Source organism: Apium graveolens, chromosome 4, assembly GCF_009905375.1.
Source record: "Apium graveolens cultivar Ventura chromosome 4, ASM990537v1, whole genome shotgun sequence".
Taxonomy (NCBI): Eukaryota; Viridiplantae; Streptophyta; class Magnoliopsida; order Apiales; family Apiaceae; genus Apium; species Apium graveolens.
This window is the reverse complement of record NC_133650.1, coordinates 71,706,630-71,726,025: the sequence shown is the minus strand read 5'-3', so window position 1 is coordinate 71,726,025 and position 19,396 is coordinate 71,706,630. Positions and strand designations below refer to the sequence as shown.

The 19,396-nt window shown below is 35.3% G+C and overlaps 1 long non-coding RNA gene across 2 annotated transcripts; it reads right to left on the bottom strand.

Moving 5' to 3' along the window:
- Positions 1-12,601: 12,601 nt before the first annotated feature.
- Positions 12,602-15,861, bottom strand: LOC141716774 (uncharacterized). 2 transcript variants are annotated; one of them, XR_012573350.1, is made up of 5 exons: positions 15,647-15,861; positions 14,112-14,198; positions 13,708-13,834; positions 13,513-13,589; positions 12,602-12,906 (listed from the first exon to the last, which is right to left on the bottom strand). It is a non-coding gene; the product is annotated as an uncharacterized LOC141716774 (long non-coding RNA). The 2 variants fall into 2 exon arrangements; XR_012573349.1 differs by having other exon boundaries at positions 13,785-13,834.
- Positions 15,862-19,396: the final 3,535 nt, after the last annotated feature.

Below are 19,396 nucleotides of genomic sequence, written 5' to 3'. Positions count from 1 at the left end.
ATCAGTGTTTGTTCCTGATGGTCTTTGTGACTCATGTCAGAAGGCTAAACAAAGAAAATCTTCGTTCAAGAGCAAGACTGAATCATCAATTCTTGAGCCTTACTATCTACTTCATGTTGATCTATTTGGTCCAGTGAATGTCATGTCTATTGCAAAGAAGAAATATGCGTTGGTCATAGTAGATGAGTTCACCAGATACACATGGGTGTATTTCTTGCACACAAAAAGTGAAACTGCATCTATCCTGATTGATCATGTCAAACATCTGGATAAATTGATCAAAGATTCTGTAAAAATTTTGAGGAGTGATAATGGCACTGAATTCAAGAATTTGATAATGGAAGAGTTCTGCAAAAATCATGGAATAAAGCAGGAATTTTCTGCTCCTGGAACTCCACAGCAAAATGGAGTTGTTGAAAGGAAGAATAGAACTCTAATTGAAGCTGCACGAACAATGCTTGAAGAAGCAAAGCTTCCAACCTATTTCTGGGCTGAAGCTGTGCAGACTGCTTGTTTTACTCAAAATGCAACACTCATTAACAAGCATGGAAAAACACCATATGAGATGGTGAAGAACAAGAAGCCAAATCTCAAATACTTTCATGTATTTGGATGTAAGTGTTTTGTTCTCAAGACTCATCCTGAACAGCTATCCAAGTTTGATCTAAAAGCTGATGAGGGAATCTTTGTAGGATATCCACTTTCTACAAAAGCCTTCAGAGTCTATAATTTGAGAACAAAAGTGGTCATGGAATCTATCAATGTCTCTTTTGATGACAAGAAGATCACTGGACTTGAAGATTGCATTGATCATAATAAGCTGAGATTTGAAAATGAAGATTCATATTCTGATACCTCAAGTCCTGACAGTCTAAGTCCTGACAGTCTAAGTCCTGATACTGTAAATTCTGATGGATTAAACTCTGATGTTATTGAAACTGTGGTGACTACGTCAAAGGAAGATGCACCATTGCAGGGGGAGCATACTCAAGATTTTATCACATCTCAAGAAGCATCAGAACATACATCTGGCTCGTCAAATTCTGATTCGTCAAGTTCTGATAAGCCAAGTACTGACAGTGCTGAAAATCTAAATACTGAAGGATCCAACTCAGAGAGCATAGTTTCAGGGGGAGCATCAGAAAATGAAATCGAAGACAGCATGAATTATGGGGGAGCATCCAGTTCTAGAGAAAATCTTCCATCTGCAAGGAAGTGGACAAAATCACATACACCTGATTTAATAATTGGAAATCCTGAGGCAGGTGTCAGAACTAGAACAGGTACTTCGAATGAATGTCTTTACAATTCTTTTCTCTCTCAGTCTGAGCCAAAGAAAGTGGAAGAAGCTCTTCAAGATGCTAATTGGGTGCAAGCAATGCAGGAAGAGTTGAATGAATTTGAAAGAAACAAAGTCTGGACCTTAGTGCCAAGACCCAAGAATAGATCGGTTGTTGGTACAAAGTGGGTATTCAGAAACAAAACTGACAGTGATGGCATAATTGTAAGGAACAAGGCAAGGCTGGTTGCAAAAGGATATTCTCAACAGGAGGGAATTGACTATGATGAAACATTTGCTCCAGTTGCTAGGTTAGAAGCCATAAGGATATTCATGGCTTATGCTGCTCACAAAAAGTTTACTGTCTTTCAAATGGATGTGAAAAGTGCTTTTCTCAATGGAGAATTGGAAGAGGAAGCATATGTTGAACAACCTCCAGGCTTTGTAGATTCCAAACATCCAGATTATGTCTACAGGCTTGATAAAGCACTTTATGGACTTAAGCAAGCTCCTAGAGCATGGTATGAGACTTTAGCTCAGTTTCTTCTGGAAAGTGGATTCAACAGAGGAACTATTGACAAAACATTGTTCTATCTCAACCATGGCAAGGACTTACTTTTGATCCAGATTTATGTTGATGATATCAGTTTTGGGTCTCCAAATGCCAAACTTTGCAAAAAGTTTGCCAATCTAATGCAGTCAAGATATCAGATGAGTATGATGGGAGAACTTAGTTATTTTCTGGGCCTTCAAGTCAAGCAGAGTGAAGAAGGAACTTTTATTTGTCAATCTAAGTACACCAGAAACTTGCTGAAAAAATTTGGAATGCAAGACTGTTCAAGTGCATCCACTCCCATGGCCACTGCAACAAAACTGGATAAGGATACTGGTAATTCAGTAGATATTACTGATTACAGAGGTATGATTGGCTCACTTCTCTATCTAACTGCTAGTAGACCAGATATCATGTTTGCTACCTGTCTTTGTGCAAGATTTCAAGCAGATCCAAGAGAACCTCACTTAACAGCTGTAAAAAGAATCTTTAAGTATCTTAAAGGAACAGCTGATCTAGGATTATGGTATCCTAGAGAATCAGATTTTAAATTAATAGGTTACTCAGATGCAGATTTTGCAGGTTGCAAAATTGACAGGAAAAGCACAAGTGGAAGCTGCCAATTTCTTGGAGGCAGATTGGTTTCTTGGTATAGCAAGAAACAAAAGTCAATTTCCACATCAACTGCAGAAGCAGAGTATATTGCTGCAGGAAGCTGCTGTGCACAGATTCTCTGGATGAAGAATCAGTTACTAGATTATGGGTTAACATATTTCAAAATCCCTATTTACTGTGATAATCAAAGTGCTATTGCTATGACAGGTAATCCAGTTCAACACTCTATGACAAAGCACATCAGCATCAGGTACCATTTCATCAGGGAACATGTGGATGAAGGTACAGTGGAATTGCATTTTGTTCCCACAGATCAACAAGTAGCAGATATCTTCACAAAACCACTGTGTGAAGCTACCTTTTCAAAATTGGTAAATGAACTTGGAATGATTTCAGGTTCTTTCTCTAAATCTGCTTAAACTTGTTCTATGTTATCAGACTTTATGATCAGTATTTACAGAATTAATCTCTTTGTATATTCTGTGCATTAATTGATAAATGTCTTCAAGTACTGACTGTTGTCTGATATATGTGTCTAAACTCTGATAAGTGATATGTCTGTTTCAGTAACTCTTCTATCCTATGAGGATAACTGTGCTAGATACTGACCTACTAGTCTTCAATAAACAAATGATCCCATGAAAGAAGTAGTTATTTCTGTGGAAATCTTATGACACAAGCAAATTCTGATAACTGAGCTTAGTTAAGTTTACTTTGTATATCTTATTACTAAGTCACAAATTAGAATAATGCTACTCATCTGTTTAAGTTCTGATTCTAGTAAAACTGCTGAATGTACTAAGTGCTGATAAACCTCACTTATCAAAAGAAGAAGAACAAAAATCAAAGAATAATATCAGGTACTCCTTTGAGATCTAGAGTAAAAATGTGAAAGGGACGACCCAAGTGCATTGCTGGTATTAAGTAAATATGCATTAGAAAAGCAAAATATTTTCTTGGTGACTTTTCACACTCTATGATTACTGGAGAAATACTCTGATAATAGCATAAATTCTAATAAACAGTCGTGACTCACTTACACTGAGAAGCCTCTGTAAAATAGAATTTCAAAAGATGCATAAAATTAGCACAAAAACAGTAGAGGTGAACTCATACATGAACTCATTTATCAGTCGGTTTCAGGATAATGACAGATCTTTAGCAAAATTTTAATTATGACTTATTTCTAAGATGTACTGAAGTAGATCAGACTTTACTCTTTGTCTGTTATTTAGCTTAATGCACACACACATCACTCCATATGAATGATGAAATTTCTGTGGTGGTCTATGTTATTTTAGATAAACAGTCATTGTGTCACTTCTGCACAAATTCTGAGGACAAGTTCTAGTTACACGTTCTGATGATTAATTTCTGACGTTCATAACTAAGAACTTGTATGAGTATTTACTAAGATAGATATTCCTTGTTCGAGTTAAGACATTATGTTCTGATGACTGTTAAGTTCTGATATAGGTCTAAGTTCTGATTTTTCAGTCTAACCCTTTACTTGACTTATCTGTAAATAAAATTTGGTAACAGTCTCAGATTAATTTCGAAATGTTGAAGTGGAAGATTAATAGTCTATGGTTAAAACATAATGGCACTCGTTCTTGAACAGTTCACTCTTGTTCCATGTGCACATTCCTTTTCCAATGACTGTTATTCTTTTTCAAAGTCTAGGGAGACGAGGTAGATTTAATTCTACCTGTCTGCATTCAATATCTTCGCGTCTCCTGGCATTCTCTTGCCTATATCATCAGCCACTTCACTTTAGCCCTTTCATCAATTTTTCTCACAATCTTAACTTCATATTTTTTTTCAAAACCATCATGGTTCGATACAACATGTTTTTGAATTACCAAAATTTTCATATGGAGCTAAGCTGCGCCGACTGGCAGCAGGAGTGGCATGTAACTGCCATTCCTGAAGAGATATGGGGCTCTGTCCCACAGGCGGTGCTGAACCAACTTCTGTTCTTCGAGATGGACTACCAGCTTCATCTTGATCGATTGGAGGCGGAACGGCGGGAAGCTATCCGTCAGCAAGAGCGAATCATTCGACTCGCCATCTTGTTTGTCGAAGATAGGAAGAGGAAGATGACTTAATCTCGTCTTCTTCCTGTTCTTCTTCATCCTCAGCTTTGTCAGGCTTCTTAGCTAGGACTAAAGCTGTTGACATTAGGATTAGAAGCTTAGGGAAAATCTTGTATTGATGTAATTTCTATTTCATTTATGTATTGACTTGATATATTAATGAAAACTGTTTTTACTTCAAGATTTTGTCTCTGAGTTATTTTATCTTGTGTTGTTAAATCCTGCTTGATATTCTGATGACCATTTAAATTTTGTCTTAAGTTCTGATTTAAGTTCTGATTCTTTGTCAGCACTTATTCATCGAAATTATCTCGGTCATTTTTAACATGATTCATTTTCAGAATATTAATGTTGCAGTGCAAAATAACCAATCAGTGATAACGGGTTAAAATTTGAATTGTTTCTCTTGATAAATGGAACAGTTTTTCCTTGAAACTCGGCAAATGGGTAAGTATTGATTACTGTTTTCTCGAGCCCAGTAACTATCCGTTATTACTGCATGTCTGACAGGTGTCCAACGGTAATATTTCTTTTGTATAAGTACAGCAGAGAGAAGATTTCTTTAATCTTTTTAATTTCTTCATCTTCTATCTCTCTTCTTACTTTTACTCTCCTTCACTTTACTATTTCCGTTGTTTTCATACAGATATTATCTCAAACACCTAACAGGCATACTTGAATTTCAATATTTTTCACATGGCACCAAAGGATTTAATCATTGATGGAGCAAAGTTTGTTCCAAACAACTATGCTGCAATTCTTGATCATGCTGACGCTCCATCTGAATTGCATTTTGTGCAAGATCTTCTTGCACATAGTGAGGTTGGGTACGCCTTAACTCAGCCTGAATTATTTTCAAGTCAACAAGTTCTGCGGTTCTGGAGGACTGGAATTTTTGATGATGGTGGTAAACGAGGAACTCCCAGTATTATCTTCCAAGTGGGTGATTCTTCCTATGTAGTCACTCCTGGTACAGTACGAAGAGCATTACATCTTCCAGAAGATTGTACCTTCTCTATACCAGAGGAATCAGAACTTCGGGGGTTAATGACTGATTTGGGATATGAACAGAGTCTGACGAAACTTGGACAGTTGAAACGGGCTCATATCAGAAGAGAATGGAGTTTCTTCTTCGATTGCATCACCAAGGCTTTTGGGAACAAATGTTCTAATTATGATGCTATCCCAATTCTGAGTCAGCACATCGAGTATGCTATTATCCATCAAACTCATTTTGATTTTGCAACTGGAATAATTGGTTTTATTGGGGATAGGATGACAGAGGATCGAGATGTTGTTTATTTTGCTAGATTCTGTCAACTTATTTATACGTATTGTACTGCTGAACCCCAGTTAGTCAGCACTCAAACCCCACCTTTTAAGGTTGCAAAAAGGTACTTTAACGACCTGATAAATGCTGACACAAAGAAATCAATGGTGAGACAATTACAGATTCCTCAGTCTGTGAAACAGATTCTGGTAAATGCTGATCCAGCTACTTACAAATCTGTTTACTCAAATGTTCAACCAACTCACCATAACCAAAATCCATCAACCTCAGTCCCTACCTCTCATTCTACTCAACCTACCCTCAGAACTTATCTTAAATCATATCTCTCCACTTCACAGACTGCTCAACCTTCTTCTTCAGCACCTACTGTGAAGCCTACATCCTCTAAGCCAAAGAGAACAAAGACTGTTTCTCAAACATCTCAGAAGAAGAGGAGGATTACTTTGAGAGATGAAACAGATTCTGAAGATCAGGTTCCTTCTTCAGAACCTATGATTTATGAAGCTGAGAAGGCAACTTCTCAGAAGGATTCTGCAATTGGGGGTTCTAAGCTTCTCAAGAGGCTTAGACGTATGACTGTTCCTGCAACTCCCACGGAATCCAAATCAACAAGGAAGTACAAGAAACAGAGGGCACAGAGGCCAGTTTCAGATGATGAGGAGGAAGCAGCTAAGGAAGGGGATCAGGAATCTCTGATCTCACAAGACAAGGAATTTGCTCCAGTCACTTCTTCTCCATCAACTCCATTTAAGAAACCTGTATCTGACAAGGCTAATTTACCTTCTTTATCTCTTGTTGATCCAGGCACAAGTGCTGAAATTGATATTCAGAACTTGGTTGTGCCTGAAATACTTTTCTTAGAAGCTCCAACAGCAAATAATCCTTCCACAACACCTGTTACTGATGCTGTTCAAACTCCTGAGTTATCACTAACACCTTCTCTGCATCAAGATGATGATCAGATTTTAGATGAGCATCAGGATATGGCTGTTGATCAGAACTTAGTATCAGATCAGCAATTAGAGGATGTTGAAGCCTCCATTGCTACTCATACAGTTGTCTTATCAGAAGATACTGATTCTTTAAGTTCTGATGCTGCAAATGTTGGAGATACTGGTGAAGCTGCTACAACTGTAGATGCTGATGCAGCAGGTCCTTCAGGACATACTCCTCCACTGACTCTTCCTAAGTCTGAACTGCTAAAGGAGTTTGTTATCAGGGATGCACCAGTACCTTGGAGTGAAACTCCTGCAGGACAGGAGTGGACTAAGGAATGGAACTCAGTTTCATGTGTTCCAAATGCTTTACATCTTGCTGAGCACTTGACTAAAGCTGATGAAATGTTAAATTCTGATGATTTTAAACCCCAGCTTAGAGTCACTGCATTGAGTACTAAACATCTACAAGGTCTTCATTCCAACACTCATGCAGAGCTACACAAGATTCAGGAGAACTTTATTAAACAGGAACAAGTTTGGAAACTTGATAAGAAAAAGTTCTTCCAACCTACCATTGACAGGGTTGCTTATATTGAGAAAACTCAAGAGAAGCAACAAGCTCAGATTGATCAAATTCTGACAAATCAAGCTTCTCAGCAATCGCAACTTACTGAAATCCAGACCTCAGTGGAACTACTTATCTCTCTTTTATTACCTGCTGATGCCAAAAAGGGGGAGAAGGTAATTAAGTCCAAATGCAAAACCAACAAGTCACTGCAAGGACAGGATGATGGAAAAGATGACCAAGGAAACTCTGGAATGGGTAGTGGTCATAGTCAAGGTAGAAGATTTACATCAAGACAAGCTAGTCACAGAACAAGTTCTGATACTGGGAAAAGAATAAGGTCTGCTGCTGGTAAAAGGATAAGTTCTGATGAACTTCTAGATCTTGATGAGGAAATGTCAAGACAGTTATTTCTTCAAGAAAATCCAGGGATGGACTTGGAAAGTTTAAAGGAAGAAGAAGCCAGACTTAAATCAGAGAAAGTCACATCTAAATCTGAAGCTTCTGGTAAAAAGTTACTTCCAAAACCTAAAGGCATTGTGATCAAAGAGAGGATACATACTGAAGAAACTTTGGCTAGATCACAACCACAGATAGATCCAAGATCCAAGGGTAAAGAAAAGGTTGGTGAACCTATCAAGCCTTATGTACCTCCTGAGAAAGAAGAAATTACTGATGGAAAACATAATCTTGCTCTGACTTCAAGAAAAATTCTTAAAACAACCTCTGACATGGCTCAAGTTGTTCAGAGTCAAGAAATTGTAAGTTCTGATATTCAGAAGAAGCAAGTAACCTCTGACAGTGCTCAAGTTAACTTGATATCAGAAGATAAATCTAAAACACTCCTACCAGGATTCACTAAAGCAAAACAGACTCAATCTTTGAAGACTACTTTAAGTGGTTTTGAAGCAAGAGTAGTTACTGGAAAGGAAGCTAGAGATAAAACTGGATTGGGAAGTGCTGATGAAAGAAGAGTACACAACACTACTGATGATCCAACTTCCTTGAGTGAACCAGGTATTGGAGCAACTCCTGAGAGATTGAATCAACTAGAATCTGTACAGATGGTTTATCATACCTACTTGAAAGAATACATCATGTTGTATTTCATGACAGATGGTAGGGTTTATCATATAAGACAAAATGCCATTCCATTGAAGTATTTTGAAGAATTGGAGCATGTATTATTCTTACTTCAAGTGGATGACAGAATAACAGAGACTGCTGCAAACTACTTAGAGGAACAGATTCAGAGACAGAAAAGACTTTATTCTGTTAAGTCTGACAGCAGATATGTTCCAAAGTACAGAAATCACAATGGTGATATTGTTGATATGAAGCCTAATACTGCACAGATCAGAACAGATCTTGGTATTAAGGGGCTTGAATTCAATCTAGAGTCTAACAAAGCTTATGTCATAGGACTAGATCGGGAGTTGAGAAAAGCAAAGATTAATGATCTCAGAGCTGCAATATTTCAAACTGGTGAAGATACTGCAGAGCTTAAAGATGTCAAACGGAGAATGATTGATGAACTCAGATATGCTGAGAAATGTTTGTTGAAGAATTATCTCAGAACAACTTCTGACATCAGAGAGATCGGAAAATGATGAAGCCAAGTCGAAGATCTACAACTGCTTAAATTCTGATATTTATACAGGTTGAAGTTGTTATCAGAAGTTGAATTGGTAAAAACTTTAAGGACTGTAAGTTGTAGTTATCTTGTCTATTTCTCATGCATTTGTACTTAATGTTTTTGACATCATCAAATATCTGTTAAACTTGTATATTTTGTTAATTTACAAGTTGGGGGAGATTGTTAGATATATTTGATAATGTCATGGCTAATATGTTTTATGTTTAGATTTCAGATCTTATTTGAACAGAACAAATCAGTACTTAACTGATCAGTACTTATACTGGAAGTCAGAACTTAAGGTACTGGAAGTCAGAACTTAAGGGATATCAGTACTTATGTTATCAGGAGATAGATATTAGAACTTAAGTGCTGAAGGACGATCAGATAAGGACAGTAGCTGATTAAAGTTAAGAAGATCAAGATAAACATAAGAAGAGATATGCATGAAGAAGGAATTCCGTGAAGAATGGAATACTTGGAATAGAAGATATCTGATTGATATATTTTAGGAAGCAGAATTATATTCCATATCAATTAGCGAATATCTTGTAACTGTGTAGTATATAAACACAGAAATAGAGTTTACACTAGAGGTGTTATCATTATCGAGAATATTATTTATTATAACTCTAGAAGCTCTCGTGATATTTTGTTCATCACTGAGAGATAACAGTTCCAGATTGTAACAGAGTTTATTGTTTAAATAAAGTTTGTTTTCTGTTACATAAGTTCTTGAAGTTTGATTTGATTGTAATAAACACTGTATTCACCCCCTCTACAGTGAAAGTGTGACCTAACAAATTAGATTTAATTATTCTTTTTAATTTAAAAATTCTAAAAAATAGTTTCGAGCTTTAAAATTTTATTTTCAATTATTTTCAAGGCTGGATAATTGTTATTAAATCATTTTATAGTCAGATTCCGGTGTTCGAACCCTATTATTTAATTATAAAATGATTCAGAGACCTGTTTTAATCCTGAAAAATGTTCAAAAATTCTTATTAAATACCTAGAAAATCATTTTAACCCCGAATCTTCTTTGAAATTTTATTTTGATCGAATATCTTACGTGCTATTTGTTATATTTGATTCAATTGATGTATAATATGATTGTATATGCACTGTTTGACGGTTTTTGCTATAACTTTAAATCCATACGTCGGATTTGGGTGAAACGAATGGTAGATAGAAGCTTGTAACGAATATAATGAGATGAGAAGTCGTATTGATAAGTACATGTGATGTCTAATAGAGGAAGCGAGATGTACAATGGGAAAACAAGTGGTCAGTGAGTGGGAACCAATTGACAAGTGCTAGTAAAGTAAAAGTGGATTGGTAAGACAAGTGTTCCTGCTCTTTCTTGTAGTATATTGCAAGTATTCTCGAAACTTCTTGTTATATTGAAAGTGCTTTTCAACTCTCTTCATTGTGTTGCAATTATTCCAAATAGTTATTATTCTATATTGCAAGTACTTTCAAGTACTTAACCCTAAACCCCGATTCTTATTGATCTTGAGCCGCAAACCTGATTTCATATAAACCATTGAATGTTGAATTCTTAGATACGAACCACACACATATGATACTACTCCACAAATACATATATACCACATACTGATTCTTGATATACCATTGCTTAACATACGAACCCTTATGTCTTGTATAACAGAAGACCAATCCTTGTAACCATTGAACCCTTGGTCTTCTACATTTTGATTCTTTCCCTGGATTGAAAGTCAATCTTCCTATTTACCTTGTTATACATTCAGGGTATTTTGAATCACCCTATACTTCAAGATAAATGTTATTTATGGTTCAGTTTATTGAATTACATTGTTTATCATGTTATTATTATAGAATTGGACTGTTTTTAAATATGGGCCAGATTCATGGTCATAATAGGCCAATGTGTGCCTTGGATCCAGTCTATAGAGCAAAGCTGGGAGCTTTGCTCGAGGTTAGTGTGTGACTGATCAGCAGCCTAACCTTGGTTTTTAAAAATGAAAGTGTTTATCCAATTCTAATTATTGCTTATCAGGAAACTTAATTCTTTATATCATTTCAATTGATCATTATTAATCTCAGTGGCTGTCATTATGACTTGATTAGCTAGTTAGCTCACTCTTGCAAATCTGTTTATGGTCTTTTCCAGTTAAAAAGGAAACTGGTCGTAGCGAGGATCCTCAGTCGAGTGCACGAGCTAGGTTTCCAGGTTGAAATGGAATAAGCTAGTGGAAGATGTGTGGCTTAATTTGTGTTGAAAGTTTGTAATAAAGTTTTACTTCAGTTGTAAGATAAATAAATTGGGATTTGGTACGTTGTAAAAAATAAGGTTGTGGCTTGTGGACATACTTTGAACTGTAGCGATTCGTGGTTATGGTAAGTATGGTCATTGAATATAATATTATTATAAAATAGGTTTTATATGATGTGTGTGTGTTATGGACCTCAAACTTCTGACCCGGGTTTGGAGGGCGCAACAGGTTTGGTAAGCTACAATTTAAAAGTCACTTCCACAAGTCTAGATTGCCAGGAATGGGTAGAGGGTTAAGATTAGTATTAGAAAATAGATAAATAGAATGTCAAGAGGTTGAGTGTGACTAAATAGTAGGTTTTAGTATGATTTGTGATGAGATTTGAGATTCTTATTTAGCAACGTAATTTTCAGATAACAACGATGCCAGATTCCTTTATCTCGATATCATCTGATCATTCGGAACCTTCAGTCGGAGGACCGTCATCTGATCCATGTCCTGCTCTTCTAATAGTTTCATCTATAATACCATTTGTGATGGTTGCACCAGTGCGAGCTATTCCACCTCCAGGTGTGAGACCACCTATTCGAGGACCCCCACATACTGATTTTGACTCTACCGGAAATTCGATTGCGAGTGCATCTTTCCAGTTTACTCCACACCCTGTTCCATACTATAAGTATGAGGCTCTTCTTTTGGAACGAGAAGCCCTGTTGGCACAGATCCAGGAGCAACAACATATTATAAGGACTATAGTTGTTGACAGGAATGTGAGGCGGCTTTAGAATGAGATTCAGGTGATCCGGAGAATACTTGAGGCTAGACTTCATGGAGCTACCTATGAGTATGCAGTCCCAGATGCTCTTATGGGGTGGGCTAGAGAGGTATTGGAAGATTTTGAGAGGCTTGGTGGACCAGAATTTCCCTGAAACTAGACGAAAGAAATGATGCGATAACTGATATATGTTTAATAGTGTGTATTGTGTACAATACGCCATAAGTGGGCTATTATAATGCCTAAATGGTGTTACAATAGGCCCAAAAAATGTGACATTAGGTCTATTGTAAGACCAAGGGGCGTTACGTATATGAGCATTACAATAAACACCCTAATGTAACACTTCACTGATCTATTATAACAGAGAAGAAAACGTTACAATAGGAAACTACTGTAACACTAAAAGGCCCAAACATAACGCAAAATGAGTGATACAATAGCTTGATCAAGATTGCATAAGTGGGATCCACCCGTGGGCCTATATAACATATTATAACAGTATATTTTATCTACTGCAACACCAATTCTTTGTAATTAAGCAATACTAGCATTTGTAATGTAATACTATTGTTAAATATACAATACAGTAGGATAGAAAAATGTAAGGATTAATTTTAAATATTTTGAAATACATGTTATTTTTAAACAACATTCCCAGAAGCAACGTAACATCAAAAAAGCAATACATAACAGTCTTGTCTCCAAACCATGTGTAAATGATATCTCTACTAGATTACTACAAGTACATTGACAACCATAACTATGAGCGATGTACTAATGTAAAATAATATACAATATCTAAGAATTTGGCCGCCTTAGTGACACGGGTGTTATTGTCATCTTGATCATTTGAAATGGATAAAGAGTAATCCCTAAGATGTGCATTTTTTAAGGTACCTACAAGACGGGATAAATGATTAAAACAAATATATAAATCTCGGATTAAAACTTACAGGCACTAGGAGATTACACAGTTTTGGACCAAGTGGAGAATAATATTAAGGTAAATGCAAAATAATAAAAGAATTATGTAAATTACTCATGTACTTGTTGACTTTCATATATTGCAAAACAACAAAGGAAAGTACGATAAACAATTTGGTAATATCACACAAGTTGGTAATATCAACAAGGTTTTCTCATGCGGCCAATAAAATGCATGGTATCATAGCCGAAATTATGTCTTCAGCTTATGCTCCAAAACATCAGTGGTTACTAAATTAAATTAAATATATTTTTTTAGGGGTGTTGTTCTCTCTGTCTCTCCCCTAAAAGTAGTTACTATAGTATTGAGATAACTATAAAGGACTTTCTTGTGAATTTCAAGAAAAAAAAGCTCTGACCTTTCACTTGTATACAACTTTTAAGGGAGAGACAGAGAGAACAATAACAACGTAATCTATAAGGGACTTTATAGTTGTCATGATCTTACACACGTCCTTTGAATAGATCTCAGGATTGAATGTGGTGACAATTCATAACCAGAATTTCATACCATCTTACCTCAAGAATTTCTTAACCAGAGTTGCAGCATTTCCACCAACACAGTTAAATCCCAAAGCTGGTTCAGGAATATTACCCTAGAACAATGGAAATGACATAATTAAAATATATACGGAAGGGAAAGAAGATGCATATAAAAGAGAAATACAACAAGTTGGTTCAGGCTCATTAGCCATGAATAAAGTATGATATTACTTTAGTTTATCTTTCTTTGGTGTGAGTTTACACGAATGCAACTTGACAATAGTTTTTCACACACAAGATGAAAGCACCTCTTCATCACTTCCCTGAACTCAAACAATTAGTATCTATGCCCTTGAACCTGCAATCAAGAAAAAGAACACCAAAAAATAATCAGGATAAGTGTGTTTTTATAGTTTATATGAATTGAATAGTTGAAGATCAATGTACTCACATCAAATCCAACTAATGATTTACAGTAATGTACACTAGTTATCATTGTGCTATTCGAGCCACATTCGTTATCTTTAAGAGAAACAGCTGATTTGTCAAGCTTAATAGACCAGGGATACAAATAATTCTGAGTTGTGGAGATAACATGAGAAACAGGACAAACTTACTTCTTTCAGAGAATATACCTTAATGACTGGATGAGTGAGTATGAACTCCCCCGGAGATGGATCAAGGGAAAATTCATTGACTCCAGGTCCAGTGCTCATCACAAACTGAAAAACCCAAATAAAATGAACAGGCGATCACAATGTTAATATACCAGGAAATTGAGAAACTGAAGAACCAAAAATAATTTGCCAATTAAATTCCATTTCCAGAGAAACAAGTCCAAATTAGATTGCAACAAATCTTTATGATTAATATGTGTATGTTACTATACGAAAAGTTTAAAGATAGCAAATGATAAAGCCAACTAGTGCATTTCATGCTTTTAAAGTGGCAGAACTATAAATTCCATGAAATGGGGGCTTATTTATGCTGTTTATTTTTTACAATTGTCTAAAAAATGAATTGTGTTTATAATAATTCGTTTGTACTTAACTATGCCTTTTATCAGCAAGAAGAAAGTAGAAATCTATAACTGATCAGCAAGGGTCTCATGACCAGCTCTTATGTTTAATGACTATTTTTTATGTAATGCATCCTCTACTGCTTGTAACTAGAGCTACAACATGCTAATCATGCGTGACAGCACACATGTTTAGCAGTTTCATCCCTTTACGTTGAAACTTCTTTTTTAGGTAGGATACAAGATTATAATAAGCTAAAAGCAAGTTCTAGATATGGAAGGAAAACTGGGGATACTAATATCAGGCTTGCCTCTTAATTGCAAGGTTCTCATAAATAATAGTGACAAGTTAATATATGGAAAAGAACTAAAATCTCAATATGAAAAATGAAAAATAACCGAAATAAGAAAACTTTAGCTGTAGTATCAAGAATGGGGATTTCAAGAACAAAAAGAAAAAAGTTCCCAAAACTCTAATATCAAAGTGTGATCTGCAACGCAAAACTCCGCACGATGTTGTTGTAATTTTTCCAGAAAACTTAAATAACAACATTTTCACTTTGCAAATTTGGATATACCTAATTACTAGTTGTTGCACTGACCATAAGGTCCACAACCAAATAAGTTTACAGCGGGACAAATGGTATAAATAAGATTAAGTTTTTGAACTTTCAATTGCAAATTCCTAGACTTATAAATCATATCCCTAGCAACATCCCTTTATTTATTACACACAAAATAATCATTCTCCTCCATTACAGACCCCATTTTTTTACATTTTTTCAATTAAAGAAATGATCTTTCAGGTAAAAAATTTAAACTTTTGTCACATACCCATCTCAAAAAACAAAAAACAAACCAAAAAAACACATCTTAACAGTAATATCGCCAAACTTGAACTTCAAAAATCATATCTACCACATCTTAACAATGAAAAATACCTTAACAGTTCAAAATCCAATCGAATATGAGAAACATACCTTAACAAAATCTCAATTGAATATGAGAAAAAACCTAAACGAAGCCCAATTGAATATGAAAAAAACCCTAACACCCAATTTTGAAGTCTTAATCGACTAAATTTCACAAATAAAAAAAGTTAATTGGAATATGCACATATATTTGAATCAGAGCAGAGAAGTAAATATTTACCGCTAAATCTGAGCAAAAGAACAGAAGTCCCAATTTGAAACTCTCAAATCTTTAATTGAAAAATTAGTAATGACCTCTAAAATACATCCATAAACATGTGTATATATTTACCGAATCTTCAATTATTTCTTCAATAATTCATCCTTCGAGAGAGAAATAAGAGAATTGAAAAGAGAGAATATTGTGCAGATAAAGCGCCTCTTCGTAGAAGAGAGTTTTTTTAGACAGTCTTTTGTACAAAGTCCAGTAATTCATTTTGGGGGGAAAAGTGTCGCCCAATAATTCACCTAGTAAGTAAATTGTGTATCATTTTTTAATTTTTTCCATTTTATTTTTTAGGTTTATTTATTTATTTATTATTTATTAAATAAAAAATAAATAAAAATAATTCTGTAGTTATGTACATTTTTTATAATTTTATAACATTGTATATTATATTTTTCATTCACTAATAAATGAGAATATAATTTTAATATTAATTTATGATAATATTTTTACTTTAATATTTTTAAATATTAAAGAAGTATCTAATGTAACACCAAGTGTTGGTGTTACATGTCGTGTAACACTAGCATTTTTTTGCAACACTAGTTTTATAACTATTGTAACACTAACTGGTGGGTGTTACAATAGGACAAAAATTTCATAGCTAATGTAACGCTACTTGTAACACTTGCATTATAGTAGCCCACTTATGGCGTAATGGTACTATCAGAATTTTAATGAGTATATAAATAAACTAGACTTGCTGAATAATGGATAGGCCTGTTGTACCTTTGCCTTTAATAAAACGTTTCGCGCTTGTACTACCAAACTTTGATATATATACTAATACCTTTTCTTTTTCATTATTGTCATTTATTTTACTATACCTGATTTATCTTATTGCACAAGTTATAAACTCTTGTGATAACATGTACCCCTTTTCTCTTAACTGTTTATGTTCTGTAAAGAAGCATGCAATTTACTAAGTTCAACGGTTAAAAATGTTTTCAAAAAGAGATTATTCTATTTTAAAAAAAAAAGACTTTTCATAAAAGGGTTTTCTTTTAAAGGTTAAATAAGTTGTTTGATTCTTTACAGAAAATGCCACCAAGAAGAAATACACGTCCTACCAACCAGAATGAAGAAACCATCAATAACACCCAAGACGACAATAACCAGAATGCAAATCCAGGTTTCATACCCAATTGTAGCCCAGATTCTTCAGATCTTGGCTCAACAGATAGTCCACCTAACTCAACAACAATAGAGGCATACCAATCCTCTGATAAACTTTAAGAATTTTTAGGCAGTGAATCCACCGGAATTTAAAGATTCTATAGACTTCATTGATGCAAGAGTCTGGTTGAAGGAAATTGCGAAGGCATTTGCCTTAGTCACGGTGAAAGAGGAACAAAAAACTGAGTGCGCAAGTTACTATCTGAAGAATGAAGCCACCTACTGGTGGGAAACTGTTAAGACATTGGACGATACAGATGATGTTGCGTGGGATGAATTCAAAGAGTTGTTTTTAGAGAATTATTTCCCTCAGCTTGTTCAGGATCAAATAGAATTGAAATTTCTGGAGTTAAAGCAGGGAAATATGTCAGTGACAGATTATGAAAGTAAGTTTGAGGAATTGTTTAGGTTTTTACCATCATATGTGGACACTGATAGGAAGAAAGCTAAGAGGTTCCAGCAAGGTCTTAAGCCATGGAACCGTGGGAAGATGGCCATATTTGAATTAGATACATATGCGGGAGTTTTGCAGAAAGCTATGATTGCGGAGACAGAGAGTGAAATGTCTCAAAAGGAGAAGGAAAGTAAGAAAAGGAAGTTTGAGGGAAGTGAAGGACAGTCCCAGGCAGGGAAGTTTCCAAATTTCAATCAGAGGAAAGACAAGTTCCAGCCCGGAAGGAATTTTAACAGACATAATGCAGGCAATAGAGGACAAGGAAATCGTCCAACCATTGGGAATCAGCCAACCCAGCAGAGGTCAGCTTTACCTGACTTCCAAGTATATGGAAAGAAGCATGTAGGAGTTTGCAACAAGTTGAATGTGGTCTGTTACAGATGCAACCAGAGGGGGCACTATTCAAGGGAATGTCGTAATCAGCCAGCTAGAGAGCCAGTCAACAAGGATCAACCTACCAGGAATCAGATAGGCAAAGTTCCAGCAATTGGGTATACATTTTTCAAGTGCGGAAAGCCAGGACACATAGCAAGGGATTGTAAGACCCCAGTTCCAGTCAATAATACGTTGAGAATTATGGGAGCTACTCCAACAGTGAATGAACCTCCCAGAGATAGAGTTTATGACATGTCTGTGAAGGATGCTATTATAACGACCGAGAAATTACGCTTGTATTATATTATAATAAAGATAAATTATGTGTATTATTATGTGATTAAATGTGTGGGGTCGTAAAACACTAATTGCTATGTGCTACGTGTTGTCTGTTTTGATCCGAACGTGTTTTGGATATTTATTGAGTGTTTTATCGTAAGTTATATGTTTTATATTAAACCCCGTACAGCTCAAACAGCATTTTAAAAGACCGTATTTCAAACAAAATCATTGGCCATATTTTTCCAAAACCAACCTATATCATATCGCTATTCTGAACCCCTAGACGTTTTACAAATTTACCTTTTTCACGAAAAATGACTTTTCCGGACCCCTTCGGGTACCAAAAGCCCTACAAAAATCACATTTTTATTTTTGTATGATCATGAAATTATCGTACATCATTTTTCTTTGCATTTTTGTAATATTCATAATTTTTGGGAATTTTTAGCATTTATTTTGTATTTATTGGATATTTAAAAATTTATTATTGATACCCAAAAATTATTAAAATTGGGGCCAAATATTTTTATTAGATGTGTAATTAGCCCCTTAATTTTATTTATGGGTATTATTTTCCATAATATAAATAGCCTAATTTTTATTAATTAATTAGTTAATTAATCATAAAAATTCAGTAAATCAAGAACTAGGGTATGTTGGTGAAGAACAGGGCAGAGAATCAAACCGGATTTTGAAGGTGATTCTGTTAACCAAATCGAATATGTAAGTAGTCAAATTGAAGCTTGTGATTCGTAGTTTCTGATTATGTAATCGTTTTTGTTGTTGAATTGCTCGATTTTAATTTCGTATTTTAGGGTTTAGTATTCGAATTCGGGTTGCTTGATGTGTTGTTTGTTTGATGATTTCGTTGCCATAAGCTTGTAGATCGTCGAATTTAGGATCGAACGACACCGGTTTTGTAGGATTTGGTGTTGGTTTCGAGCTCGCCGGAAACGGCGCCGCCACCGCCGTGTTCCTGGGTTTCCGACGTCGAGGACGATGAAAGGAGGAGGAAGGTGGGGAAGTAGTTGTGGTTGATTGTGGAACGAAACTCGTGGAGGAAACGTGACCAAAACGCTGTGATTTGATCGATTGCACTCGCCGGAAATTTCCCCGTCGGCATCGGGTTCTGTCCAGGCAGCCGACGTGTTCTTCGCGACCCTGGTTCGACCCGGTTCCAACCAGGAAATCGACCCGGGTTTGATCCCCAAAACCTGAAAACCAATTCCCTGATTGTGTTTTTGAATTATTAATTATTTATTTATATTTTAGTAAATCAAAATTAGTTTTTATAAAAATTCTAAAAATCAATTAAAAATCAGTTTTAAATTCTGAAAATTTTTATAATTAATTTCTAAATTATTTTATTAATTTAGAAATTCGAATTTAATTATTTATTTATTTATTTAATTATTTAT